The 14,064-nt window shown below is 34.0% G+C and overlaps 2 pseudogenes; both read right to left on the bottom strand.

Moving 5' to 3' along the window:
• Window positions 1–399: 399 nt before the first annotated feature.
• Window positions 400–1,065, bottom strand: LOC143569893 (putative receptor-like protein kinase At5g59700 pseudogene; annotated as a pseudogene).
• A 6,179-nt stretch (window positions 1,066–7,244) lies between these two features.
• LOC143569884 (protein PHYTOCHROME KINASE SUBSTRATE 1-like) lies at window positions 7,245–9,227 on the bottom strand (annotated as a pseudogene).
• Window positions 9,228–14,064: the final 4,837 nt, after the last annotated feature.

Below are 14,064 nucleotides of genomic sequence, written 5' to 3'. Positions count from 1 at the left end.
TATATATATATATATATATATATATAATATAAAATATAATACTAGCTTTAGGTCATATGAGGACTTTATACTTTACTTAGCGTGATCCTCATCTTGATCATTTCTGACCTCCTAAAGGAAACAATAAATGTTAGCAAGAAATTCCATAGGAAATCGTTCTATATTTGGGTTAAATTAAAAGGTTAGCTTACTTGACAATAAAGCGCTTTCTTAAGTGCCTTCAAAATGTCACTCATTAAAGGACGTTTTTCACGGTCTGTCTCCAAACACTGATAAGCAATTTTTGCAAACACAAACAAAGACTTGGGATAGATTTCATCCTTTATATTACCATAAACGATTTCGTTTATTGTGTTTTCTTTGTAGGACTTTTGCACCAATTTTATGAAATCTTGATTTTCAAAGTTTATGCACAACTTCCCACACAACACCAAAAGAGTAAACGTCTGACTCTTTTGTTAACAACATGGTGATAGCGTAAAGCGGGTCAACATACCCAAGCGTCCCCACTGGGTTGGAGTAGAGAAATGTGTAATTTTGATTTGCTGGCCCTAGCTTTGAGAGACCAAAATCTGAGATCTTAGCATTCCAATCTTCATCCAATAGAATATTAGAACTCTTGATATCACGATGCAATACTCTTTGTTGAGTCCCGACCGCACCATGAAGATACGCCAATCCCCGAGCCGCCCCTATGCATATTTTGAGGCGTCCAATCCATCTTAAATTATTATTGTCTAGATGCTTGTCAAGGCTTCCATTAGGTGCATAAGGGTACACGAGGATCTTCTCGCCAGAAACATCACAAAACCCTATGAGAGAGACTATATTCTCATCTTTGTATTGTGTAAGCATCATCACCTCCTTCCAAAACTCGATGTCTCCTTGCCCGAGTTTAGTATTTAAACGCTTCACAGCAATAGTCGTGTGGTTGCCAATTTCTCCCTTGTACACACTTCCGAATCCTCCTCTCCCAATACGACGCTTATCGTCGAAGTCGTTGGTTGCTGATTTTATAATATCTAATGGTATTTTGATGTGTTCAAATTGTTTCAAGTGTGCCATTATTGTGATAGTTTGAGAGAAAAAGTGAGAACTTCAAATTCTTACAATTGAAGAGCTTGAGAGGAGGAAGTATCCCTAGCAACAACTAGGAAATTTACTCATACGGATATTTTCAAGTGTTGTCTCAATCATTTTAATTATATTTGGTAGCTAGTGTAAGGAAAATTAATTCATGAATATGCAAAGGAAGATGATGGAACTCATTTTTTTAATATATCAACTAAATAATTTTTGTGGTTTGTAATAAGGGTGTGCGTGGTGCGGTTTTTGGGTAAAACAAACCAAAACCATCCGGCTATGGTTTTTCCGGTTTCATTTTTTTTTATTTGGTTTCGGTATTTTTTGAAATTTTAGGGCAGAAAAAAAAGTTTGGCCGAAAATAATGAATTTACGTATAAATAATTTTGTTAATTAATTAACTAACTGACTAATCCACATTTTGCCACAAATATTTGAGTTACACATTTATTAAATTCTTATAAATGAATTAAAATAAAAGATAAAAAAATAAAAATCTAAAAGTTCGGTTCGGTTTTTTCCGTTTTTATTACATGCAAAACCAAAACGAACAATAAGTTCAGTTTTTACAAAAATATAAAACCAAACCATCGTGGAGTTCGGTGTTTTCGGTTTGGATTTTTGTTTTTTTTAGTTTCGGGTCAGATTTATCGATTTCTTGCACACCCCTAGTTTGTAAGCGTTTATCATGGTGAATTTCTTCCAATCGTTTTTTAGATCAAATTTGGATGGCTAACTTCTAGACATGACTAATTTGCATAAAAAGATTCTAAATTTGCAAATATCACACAAAAAGGAAACTCGAATAACCCAAAACCCCAAACCAAAACCAAAACCAAAACTTGAACAACGCTTTAATTTGTTTACCATTTATTATTTAAAAAATGAGTTGAGAAGGTAATCCGTTAGTTTTTCTTTAACCAAGTTATGTAGCCAAGGATGTGAGTCATTTCTATAAATAAGTAACTAGTTGCGTAACGTATTATAATTTTGTGAAGCCGAGATTTTTTTTCTCGCTTATTTTATTTCACCATTAAATATAGTAACTTATACGTATTATTAATCATACCTGATCTCATTACATCAACTTATATATTATGATTTGTAACTATTTAATTTTTCTTTATTCAAACCTGTTTAAGACACATATTTTTAACCTATTTTTATGTAGTACAACATGATTTTATATTTTTTAGGAACTAATTGAAACCAAGTTAGCCCAATGGGCCTAAAATAAACAGGCCTAGTCACAGTCACATATCTAAACTCTAATTGTATGAATAAGAGGTGTACAACCCGGGTATTTTCAAGAACCAGAACCAGATATAAACCGGTTTCAGGTATGGTCAACAAAAGTCAAAACCGGTTTCGGGTATAGTCGGGTATTTGGCTGGGTTTTGATCGGTTCCACCGGGTTTTTTTAGGTTTCGGGTAGGGTTGGGTTGGGTACTTGAAGAACCGGTTCCACCGGGTTGGGTCGGTTTCGGTTCCTGTTACAGTTCCGGGGGAAACCCAAAGCCCGGTCCGCACCCATAGGTAGGGTCGGGTCCGGTTCAGGGTAGGTACTGCTGGGTCGGGTCCGGAACCGATTTTTTTGTGCACCTCTAGTGTGAATGGTTCAGTTGCCATTTTACCGAAACTGTAACTCATTTTTTAAAACTTAAGTTTATACATTAACAAGCAGAATTAACACTTACGTGTATATATAAATAGACACTAAATTGGGTGTATATATAACAAGACACAAAATTAGGACTGGCAAAACGGTAGAGTCGTACTGGTACGGGTCGATTCTAAAAGGGTTTTTTTTGTTTGGATCAGGACGGGTTGTCGAAAGGGGTCGGGTCAGAATAGGTTTTGGGTTTGAACAAGTTTCGGGCAAAACAGGTTGGTTCAAAAGCATACTTTTCCAATTTTTTTGAATGACAAATTTCTTTACTTCTTAGGATTAGAACCCATGATCTTTAGGTGACTACGGGTTTTGACTCTGTCACCGAACCACTAACCCCGGGAGATACTTTTCCACCTCATATTATTACTAACTAATTAGCATATACTAGTGGGCCAAATGACTAATGGGCCTATTGTTATAATCTCCCCCACTTGTCCCCTACATTCAATTTGATTAACCCCAATAATTATTGCTAGTAAATTCCGTCTCCCCACAAACATATATTCATACTGCATGTTACTGAATCATGTGGTCATATAATTGATCTCAACCGTCAACTTCAGTCACATAAATAGCCAGTGGTCCAAACACCACAAATGGAAAGTTACATGCTTTAAATATTTGAGCTGTTTTGATGTTAATATTCCATAGGAGTATGTTTTAACTATGAAAGATTGCAACATCCACCAACCCGTATCATGACACGCTACACTTTTTTCAAGATTTTTTTTGTAGTTTTATACGCAATTGGATAACCTTAGCCATGAACCATTTACTCATATGGTCTGGTCCGGGCCAGGCCAACAAATATGAGGATGATGGATGTCAAAATACCATTTTTGTTAGTTGGCATTATAAATTGATTGATTTTGCTATGTTTTATCTTAAACGGGTCAATAAAAAAAGTTTGCTAAGATGAAAAGAAGATATAACTTCCTTAAAACTTTATGCAAATTATTTTGTAATAACTTAAAATAGATCAAATGTTCATGGCAAAAATGGGCAAAAGGTATTTAGGTTATCCAATCGAACTCGGTCTATTTTTCCAACCCTGGTTACTACTCTTGGCTCGTTTTTAGAAAAATGCTCAATAGTTGAACCAGTATCTATAAATTTCACTGTAGGCACGTAAAATCTGTGTATCACATGAAGTAATTGTAGACAAGTAAATTTTTTTGTGGTGCTTGATGTAAAAACTTTATGCGATGTCTTGTGGACATGGACGGAACCAGAGGAATAAACTTTTCACCCTTTAAGATACGAAGGCTTCTTCTTCCACAACAACGCAAAAAACCTTTTTCACTCGCGCGGATTGATATACATATGCATGTAAATTTTATTTATGGCACGTGGTTAAAAGTTTTGGTTCCACCATTGTCTGTGGACCACATTTTTTTCTTCATTTAATAGAGTTATCTACATAAATCATAGCAAACGACATTCTTTTCCATAATGGAATGTCTCTTCTAGAACAATTCCTTTTGCACATACATGAATATACATATAACTAGACACCCATATATACATACATGTGACTTGATTTATAGTCATTTAACTATGAAAATAAACCAAGACACTTTCCTGAACATTTTAGGACATCCAGGAAATTATTCAATTTCCAAAAAACTAATAATTCTTGATTAATATTTGACCTAATAAAAACATTATCTTTTTTTATATTCTTGTAAGTTCCTTTGGAATATCCCAAAAAAAATTAAAATGACTTTTAATGGATAAGAACATTATCTTAGTATCTTGCAATTCTCTAAAAATATCCTAAAAATTAGATAACTTTTTCATGGATAAAAACATTCTCTTTGTATCTTGTTATATTCTACAAAAGAACATCAATCTTTCCCTTTCAAATTAACAAAAGTTTAAATTAAATGATTTTTAATGGATAAGAACATTATCTTAGTATCTTGCAAATTATAAGTATCCTAAAAATTAGATAACCTTTTCATGGATAAAAACATTATCTTTGTATCTTGTTATATTTCTACAAAAAGAACATCAATCTTTCCCTTTCAAATTAACAAAAGTTTCCATCCGGGGCCACTTTCTTAGTCTTTGTTATTAAATCATTAAGAACAAAAATGCCTTTTATCTAGTAAATTAAACACGATGGTTATATGTCGCATTCGTTTGAAGCAGTCGATGCTTTATGAACTCTTGTAGCACCTTAGGCAAATCCATCATCGGCTGTATATTTGTGGTCGTTTTCCCTCGAGTAACTAAAAACATTTCTTTGAGTTTTCTTTGGACAAAACATATAATATTGTTTGGTATGGGAGAAGAGATGTAACAATGCTTCATCTCGATCATGTTACTACTAGGAACTTCAAGCAAAGTGGTCCATGAAAAAGATTTGATATGGATCATGTTTCTTCTTTTTGTTGATTATTCCTATCCCATTATTGTTACTGTTTTAAATCTGGCAATATGGTCACTGTTTAACTTCATATGGTTCACTTCACCAACATCATATACCAATCTTAGTATTTTTTATTCTTTATGCATTTCAAACACTTGGTTGTAAAGCAGTCCAAGTGTACTCAATAACTAGGTTACTAGACTGCAATGATTGAGCATGTTGCCATTTAGGTTCAGGAGTTTGAGTCTGATTTGGACAGTAAACTGAACCATATATGGAGCCAATGTTTGTAGGCATTACTAGTGTGTCAAATATATTGGTAGAAGAGAAAATCATCCGATAGAGACAAATCCTGTTAAACACGCAAATGTCTTGCAAGTCCTAAGAAGTAAAAGAAATTTATCGTTTGAAAAAAAAATAAAATAAGAGGAAAAGATCACGAAAGTAGTTATCTTGATCGGAGACATAGTTTATAAGATGCCCATTGACATTTTTGTTTACCTATTTATGATTTTACTTTTTTAATTAGGAACATGTCTCAAACTAACTACAAGCTATCATGAGGATTGAGGCTTTTTAAAAATTGTTTTTGTTTTAGTTATCTGTTACTAGTATAGTTTCTCATCATTTTGTGTTGTCAATAGTTTACCACTATTTTAATACATACATTTTGTTTGTTGTTGTTTTGATCTTTCATGCATTTTGGATATTATACTTTATGTATCAAGAAATGGTTTTTATAGCCGGAAGTCTTCATTGAAGCAACTTCACTATCTTCTAGGATAATGAGAAATGTACGGAGTATTATGTATACTCTACTTAATCCCTACTAATAGCTTGCTATAAATTACAAGGCATGCTTGTTTATTTGATTTTAGTTATACCATTTATTTATTAGCAATAACAAATTTAACACCTTTTTTTTACTTTAGTTTTTGAAAACTATTTAAAAATATCTTTTTTTAATAGCTTTTACAAAATTTATTGTTTTTCTTGTTATTATCTGTTATTTATTTAACAAATTAATTTATAAAATAAAGTTTGTTATTGTAATTGTCTTTTTTAAACTTATTATCTTTGTTGTTTTCATTAATTTTTTTATATGACATAAAGCAAAAAAAATAAAATAAAATAATGTTTTTATAAAAAATGATATCTTTTTCAGAAAACATTTTTACAAAATATTTATTAACATTTTCTAAAGAATTATATAAAAAAACAATTAAAAGAATAAAAATCAAGTTTGTGTTGTGTAGGGATGAAAGCCATGCATGCATAGATGATCTGCTATGGTAGGATATAATTAATTTGTTTTGCCAAAATGGGAAACTTCTTTAGAGGACACGTATCAAACACTCTTTGGATGGTAATTTGTAAAAGTTAACATTTTGTCAACTTTTCTTGGTCAATATGGTCATTGTTAATGATTTTCCTTTTTGTAAAGTAAATGTTATTTCAGCAAAACAATTGTAATAGAATAGCAATGTATCTAGGTTTTCTGTCCATTTTGTGGTTTTCGTATCTAATGATCTAACCCGTGTAATAAATAAGTTGTTTTCAGGTTGAGTAATCAACATGTTTAGTCTGTTTAGTTAAGCATGAACGATTGGACTATCCATCAAATAGTTTAAAATTAAATAATATGAGTTTGATAAATTGAGCTCGTCATCTGGTTTACAATAAATTAACCTAATTGTGCTCAAATTACATGATTTTAATTGTGTAAAATATATAATTAATATTATTTAAAAATTACAAATATATGTTCCTTTTTTAACCAACCAAGAAACATGGATAAAATTAAATATTAATAGACTTTTATTTTTTAGTGTAAAGGGAGTTATCTTTTAGCAAATGTGGACCTACCCTGAATAAATCAGTTTGGTTGATGACTTAATGCTTGATCAGGAAATACAACTACTTGTCTTTGGACATTCATCATGTTATTAATTTTGTAGATGTTAATGTGTGAAAGCTTTGCATAAGCTTCTATCTTTTGTGCAATAAAGTTGTGCAACTCAACTAGTGTCTAGTGTATATTGTTTATGCATAGGGTACAGGAAGATATTGCTTAGGTAACAATGAAATATGAAACTGATTTATAATTGAAAATTATGGATAACATAAAACCTTGGAAAAGGAAACAAAGATTTCATTTATCAACACTCCAAATGATTTTTTTTAGTAACTTGAAAATAAAAACACACACATGTACAACTCTTTATTGCTGTTGAATGTACAAGTGGTGTGAAGCACGCGGTGATTTTGAATGTCCCCTAGGGAACGAACTTAACGGTTTGGTTTTAGTTTGAAACTTCATAAGAGGCACTATTGAATCCAACCGACAACGGTCTTTTGTGGCCCCGTTGAGCACAACTGACGCCTTCTCGCCACCACTCAGAATCATGTGTTCACCGGATACTCTCACCGATTTATTACTATTACACCCCGAAAGAATCCCACCTTTAATAATTCTCTCCATATCACCGCCACACCCCTTAGTGTTCCTAGAAAGTGTCATATGTTGATTCTTGACCATTTTCGTGTCTTCGTAGTCCGATATTATTGAATACCCAGCCACACTATCCGTAACTACACTCCACGCAATGCTCGCCTCACTCGGTGCGTACCCGTTTGTCAATGTTGCGTTACTTGATCGCCCGTTAGAAACTTGTCGCGCAAGAAACGAGTTATTCCCATTAGTCGAGAAGCTCTCGATGTCAAACAAATCCGAGCTTGCATCGCTACCCGCATCGTTGTTTTCCCGATATTAATATCGAGGTTTTCCACTCGCGGAGTCACACCATCCCAATTCAACATTGTTAGCTTCCTCTCCAAGCTAAATGACTTCTTCCCCTTATCCAAAACCGGAGAACCGAAGGCCTCTGACGAGTTCCTTCGTGTTTTAACATGAATAATTTCACTTTCGTCGGCTCTTTGTACTTCATTTTTTACCACCGGGCACGCATTTATCACTGGAAAAGTGAAACAATCTTCTTTTTGACTTTCTTCAGTGAAACAATCAGTTAAAACAGCTTTAACTGGTGGTTTCAGAGGTTCTTTTACAAGAACCTTGTTTTCCGTAATCTTAACAGATTTGTTATCGTTGCAGTTGCAACCAAGGGAGATAAACAAGCTCTTTACAACGCTTGTTTTCTCCCTTTTAGACGAATGACTCGTCCGATTACCATTACCATTGTTAGCCAATAAACCGCTTCGGCTATTCCAACTCGCTTCCGAGCGAACGCTTGGAGTAACCGATCCGGTTTTTGGTTTAGCTCGTTCTTCGTCTTCATCTTTATCTTTATCTTTTTCTTGTTGGTCATTGGGATGATGAAAATTTGCAGCCTTGATCATGGAGTTAGGAGTTCTTGAAACTTGTTCATCCATGGCTCCTTTGAAGTACTTTTCGGCTCCAAAAATCCCAATTTCGCCATCTTCCACCTTCTTTTTGGAGCTGATATGAGATGGGTGTGTAAGTTTGAGAACCATAGCACTACTATTGTCATGATTCAAGTAAGATGAGAATGATGCATCATTAAGATCAACATTGTTTCCAAATAAAGAAACCCTTTTATCTGAGGTGATCATGGTATTTTTTTTATTAACAATGTTGTAAACAATGAAACAAGTAACACCCACTAATAAAAATCCAAACTTTTGCAGGAATGTTGGATCAAAACAGCATTTGATCAAGAAGAAATGGACAAAAAAAGATCTTGTTTTGGTTATTGTTGCAGGAAGTGATGAAGGGGGTGATGAAGGTTTAAGGAGTTGGCAAAGTGGTTTAGGAGTATGGGGGTGATGAAGATGAGGGGGCCATTTGTTGTATAAATAGGGAGAGTTATGGAGATGGATTGAGTGATTAAAGCATGTGCATATGCTTCTTGTACTTTTCAGTCTTTTGATACTTTGTCCCCTTAAATATATTACTTATTTCTTTCGGATCCATAGACGAAACTGAAACAATGGTAAAGTTATTGTCATGTGATCTTGAAGTCGTGAATTCGAGCGTGAGAACATGCACTTACGGAGGGTAATGATGTGTGTATCATGTTCAAGTCGACCTGACAACTCCCTGGACCCATGCATGCGAGAGCCTTGTGTATCAGATTTGCTCTTGTATGTGTTGAAACCTTATTAGTCTAATCATCTTTTCATTTTTCTAAAGATCAAGAAATAAATGTCCAAGGCCCAAAATATATAATTAAATTGAAGATAAACAAATAACCAACAGACTAGTGTGTCAAATTTGTCATCATGCTCAAATATAATCATGAGAAAGAATGGGTTCTTGTGACAATACAGATGATAGGGTAAGGTTACTATGTATAATTGCACGCCTTAATTATTATTATTATTGTTGTTACTATTATTTCTAAACGAGTAACTAATCCGAAATAGCTTAGTTACATTCGAAAATACAATGCAGACAAGATTAATAATAACATGGTCCATACATACTGCTCGTATATCAATTCTAATGTCATATCGACTCGTTGGCTATGAGGAAGATCACAAATATTTCGTATAATGTCATCACAAGATCATAATAAGATATTTTCTATCAATCTTGTCATTGTTAGACAAATGTTACTGTTGAGTTGGAAAGAAAGTACATCTTGTTAATTGAATCAGTTCTCACACTTCATTTTGTGGTGAGTATTGAACAACCTTTTGGCATCAAGAAATAAGTGAGCACAAGTAGTGTTTTCTTGTAACAAATTATGAAATGATAATTAGGTATAGTGGAATTTATACTATTTAGAAATAGTAATATCAAATTATCAACAATAAACTCCATTCCATAAGATTTTATAAGATACTCTTATCTTTTTTAGTTGTGTGGATCATAAAATCAAGTATAGTTAATAGTTATTGTCATAATTGCGTGCATTGTTTTCTTTAACTATATGTAATGTATAATCATTTGGAGAAAGACAAATCAAGTATCAATTAAGATTATATCTCTTTGAATCTTTGATAAACTATCAAGAAAAATATTCGGTTTTTGTTGGGAATTAACACCCTAGTGATCGAATATCGTTCTTTTAAGAAAAAAATATATGTTATTTTTAGTAATTTTAAGGTTCGTTTTTAGAGTAATAGATGTTGGGTTCGTAGGCCTTTGGGCCGGGTTTAGATCAACAAAAGAGGGACGGAGCAGCCAGCCCTAGCCACGTTTAAGATTTCTTGTTTATCAAGTTACAAACCCTAGTAGTCTCTCTATATATATACTTCTATGTAATTGTAATTGTTACCACTCAATATAAAATATATATAGTTGTCACATGTGGACGTATGTCAGTTGAGAACGAACCACGTTAAGTTATTGTATTCGTTTATTTGCTTTCATGTTTTATGTTTGGTTCGTGTGTGCGTGTTAATCCTAAGTTCCTAACAATACATTCTTTTTTAAAGGGCAGCATTAACATCCTAAACCCAACGCTAACATTAACATGAGATTCCAAAATCTTAAATATACAAATGTTTTCTATGAAACATAAAAAGTTCAAAATCTTAAATTCTGAATTGTTGCATATGAAACATCTTACCTCTACCGACATGATCTGAACCTTGGATCTAAAACTAAATGGTGTAGCAGCCATCAGTGACTTCCCAACACACATTTAATTTTACTATCCAAAGTTGTCTTACCGACAACCATAACTCTTATTTGTGTCCATTAAAAAAAACAAAACAAACACGAGTTCTATTCATTTATCTAATGTCATACTGTTATATACTTATATGGGTTCTATTTTAACAAGTCTTACTAGAATTTGTTTTAGATATTACTTTTATTTGGTATCAAGAAAATGTTTTTTTTTGAACGGCAGTATTGCATTAGAATGCACCAACTAGCTAGTAAGTTACTAGCCGAGCAAAAAACTGAGAAATTACATGACTAGAAGGGGGGTTTTCAACCACTCTATTCAACAATGTTTACACTTTTTTTCATACACGAGTACCAAAGAAATGAAAAATAAACATCATCAAAAAAGAATTATGTTTTCATACTATTCTTCGAGAAAACCGTATCATTCTAAAACTTCCAAATAGACAACCAAACAGTGCCCACCATGTCTTTCTTAGCAAAACTGAACGCCGAGTTATCAAGCCAGTTCACAGGATCTAAAGGGAAAACTCAAAAACTAGGAAATACAATACTAACCGTCGTTCAACCAAATCTCAAATCTTTTTAAATGAACTACACTCAGTCACTCACCATACACATGAGCATTTGTTTCTGACCCATTCAAACATGGGGGACAGTTAGTTCAGGACATCAACACCCTTGAGAGCCAAATACATTATATGGTATTAAGAAATTAAAGCGGACTTTATCATAAGGCTTTGTAACTTTAGGAACTAACGACATATTCTTGCGAAAACACGTGTAAACATTATATGTTTGCTTTGTTATGCAATCATTAAAACAAATTGTGTATCTTATAAACATTTAAAGCATTATGATCCAAATTGTCAATCTTAATTATAATATATACCTTTAAGTTTTTATGATCCAATGGTTGGTACCTTTAAAATGCTCACCATTATAGAAGGGACATGACCTCACAAGTTTATCATACCCCACCTTCTTGTAACATCATTATGAAGTTTATCTTGATGAATTCTCTGTCGTGAAATATACATTTGATTAATGTAATGTGTATGTGTGTGTGTGTGTGTGTGTATATATATATCTAGTATTTTTAGTTCAAATGTAAATTTTATTTTTTATTTTTTATTTAATTTATTTATTTTAGAAAAATCTAAAAATAGTTGTTTTAGTCTTGAAGGTTATTTTATTTAGATATTATTGGTATAAGTTTATTTCTGAAACTAAGACAGGTACTTGTAAGAATTTAAGTACCGATCCATATACTTAATTAAGTTTAAACCCCATAAGAAAATGATACAAAGCCTTCACAAGGAAGTTAGTGACTGAAACAAAATTATACAGTATCAAAATTCATTCTAAAGCTTTGAAATAAAGAATTATGATTTACATAGATTAAAACGCGAACAGTAGAGAAATGATGATGTAGACATTAGAGTTTTAGACGTTTCAAGCCACTTGTTCGAATTCGTAGACTTGGTGTATGATTCTGTTGTACTATACCTAGCCCCATGCTATTTTTCATTATATATGCATTACAAAAATGTACATTGGAGAAGCTTAATGGAAGGTTGGGGTCGCCGCCCCACCCAACCCCCCCCCCCCTCCCCATTTCACGGCACGTTTTCGTCTAAGCTTCGTCATTACATATGTATGTGTATGTACATATGTATATGCATATACATATGTGCATGTATGTACATATATAATATGTATAACTTTTCAGTGTTTAAACAATGTAGACATTTAAGAGAGGGAGCTCGGACTGTGAATGAGGAGAGAGAAATAGGTGGTCCGTGGCGATGGAAAGATGAGCAGTTCACAAACAACGCTCGCATGAAGAAGAAGAAAGAAGGGGTCCGCGATACTCTAAATGGAATATGTATCAACAAGTTAATACCAACAAAATCAAGAGAAAATGTCAACTTTGACCAAAAGTAGTGATCAAAATCAAAGTCTATGTAACCTAAAAGCTAGAAGAAAAGGTTGAATCACTCTCCAGCACGTGGTCAATGGTGAAGACTAAGTTAGTGGGAGTAGTTCCATAAAAATAGGAGTTAGTTAGCTTTATTTATTATTTATATTGAGATTATGATCAAAGTTAGGTCACTTGTTCACATTCATTCACTGCTTACACTGTCAAGAACTCTCTCTAGCAGTTCATACACACACACACTTAGATATTCTTTGTAATCTTTAATCATATCTTCACCTTTGTAACCCGATTTTTGTCATTAATATAATCGACGGTGATAGTTTTCACCGTCCGGGGGTTTTTTGTGCCGGAGACCACGATAACCACATACTCATCGACCAAAGGTTACCTTGTTGATCATTGACTAAAGTAATTCGACCAAAGATTATCTTATTAATCTTTGACCGAAGCTATTTTACCAACGATTACCTTGATAAGTTTTGGCCGAAGTAAGACTATCTTGGTTAAGGGCTTTTTCCCTTGTGATCAAATCACGGTGTTCATCTCTATTTCGTTCATATAATCGATGTTATCATTTTAGCACTAAACCTCACATAACAGATTTGGATACATTATCCTTAGCAGTTTTTTGTCCAAAACAATTTGGCACCCACCGTGGGGCAATTTGTGCTATAATCCAGAAAATACCATATCAATATTCAACCTTTCATACCCATATCACCATCAATGGCCTCTCAATCGACCTCTGCTTCATCAACCATGCCATCATCGGTTTCTCTCTCATCAAGAACTTTTCCGCCGATGCCTCCTCCAATTACGGGAGCACCAAGGACCACCGCGGATGGAAACAAGACACAAACTCCAGTCTTCCAAAGCTCAAAAACCGCTGCTGCCGCGCCGGTGGTTAATACTAACAATGATGTTTCATCTATGTTTTAGCAGGTTAAAGCATATATGGAGCAGCAATACAAGACCAACCAGAGGATCCTTCGTGAGATAGAAGAACTCAAGAAGACTAAGAGGCCAGCGGAGGATCACACTCCTCTGATGCCCAGGATGCTGGATTTCATCAGTCCAGGATCCATGGATCAGTTCTCGCAAGGATCATCTATCCTTCAACAGGGGTCCATGGGTCCACAGGCTCAGGGATCCTCATTGTTTTAGCCATGATCATCTATCCTTCAACAGGGGTCCATGGGTCCACAGGCTCAGGGATCCTCATTGTTTCAGCCAGGATCATCTATCCTTCAACAGGGGCCCATGGGTCCACATGCTCAGGGATCCTCACTGTTTCAGCCAGGATCATCTATCCTTCACCAGGGGTCCATGGGTCAACCAGCTCAAGGATCCTCAACTTTTCAGCAAGGATCATCTAT

The sequence above is a fragment of the Bidens hawaiensis genome, unplaced genomic scaffold (genome assembly GCF_021521415.1).
Source record: "Bidens hawaiensis isolate Kalapana, Puna unplaced genomic scaffold, B.hawaiensis_p1.1 tig00024733_1, whole genome shotgun sequence".
NCBI lineage: Eukaryota > Viridiplantae > Streptophyta > Magnoliopsida > Asterales > Asteraceae > Bidens > Bidens hawaiensis.
This window is presented reverse-complemented; position numbering and strand designations above follow the sequence as displayed.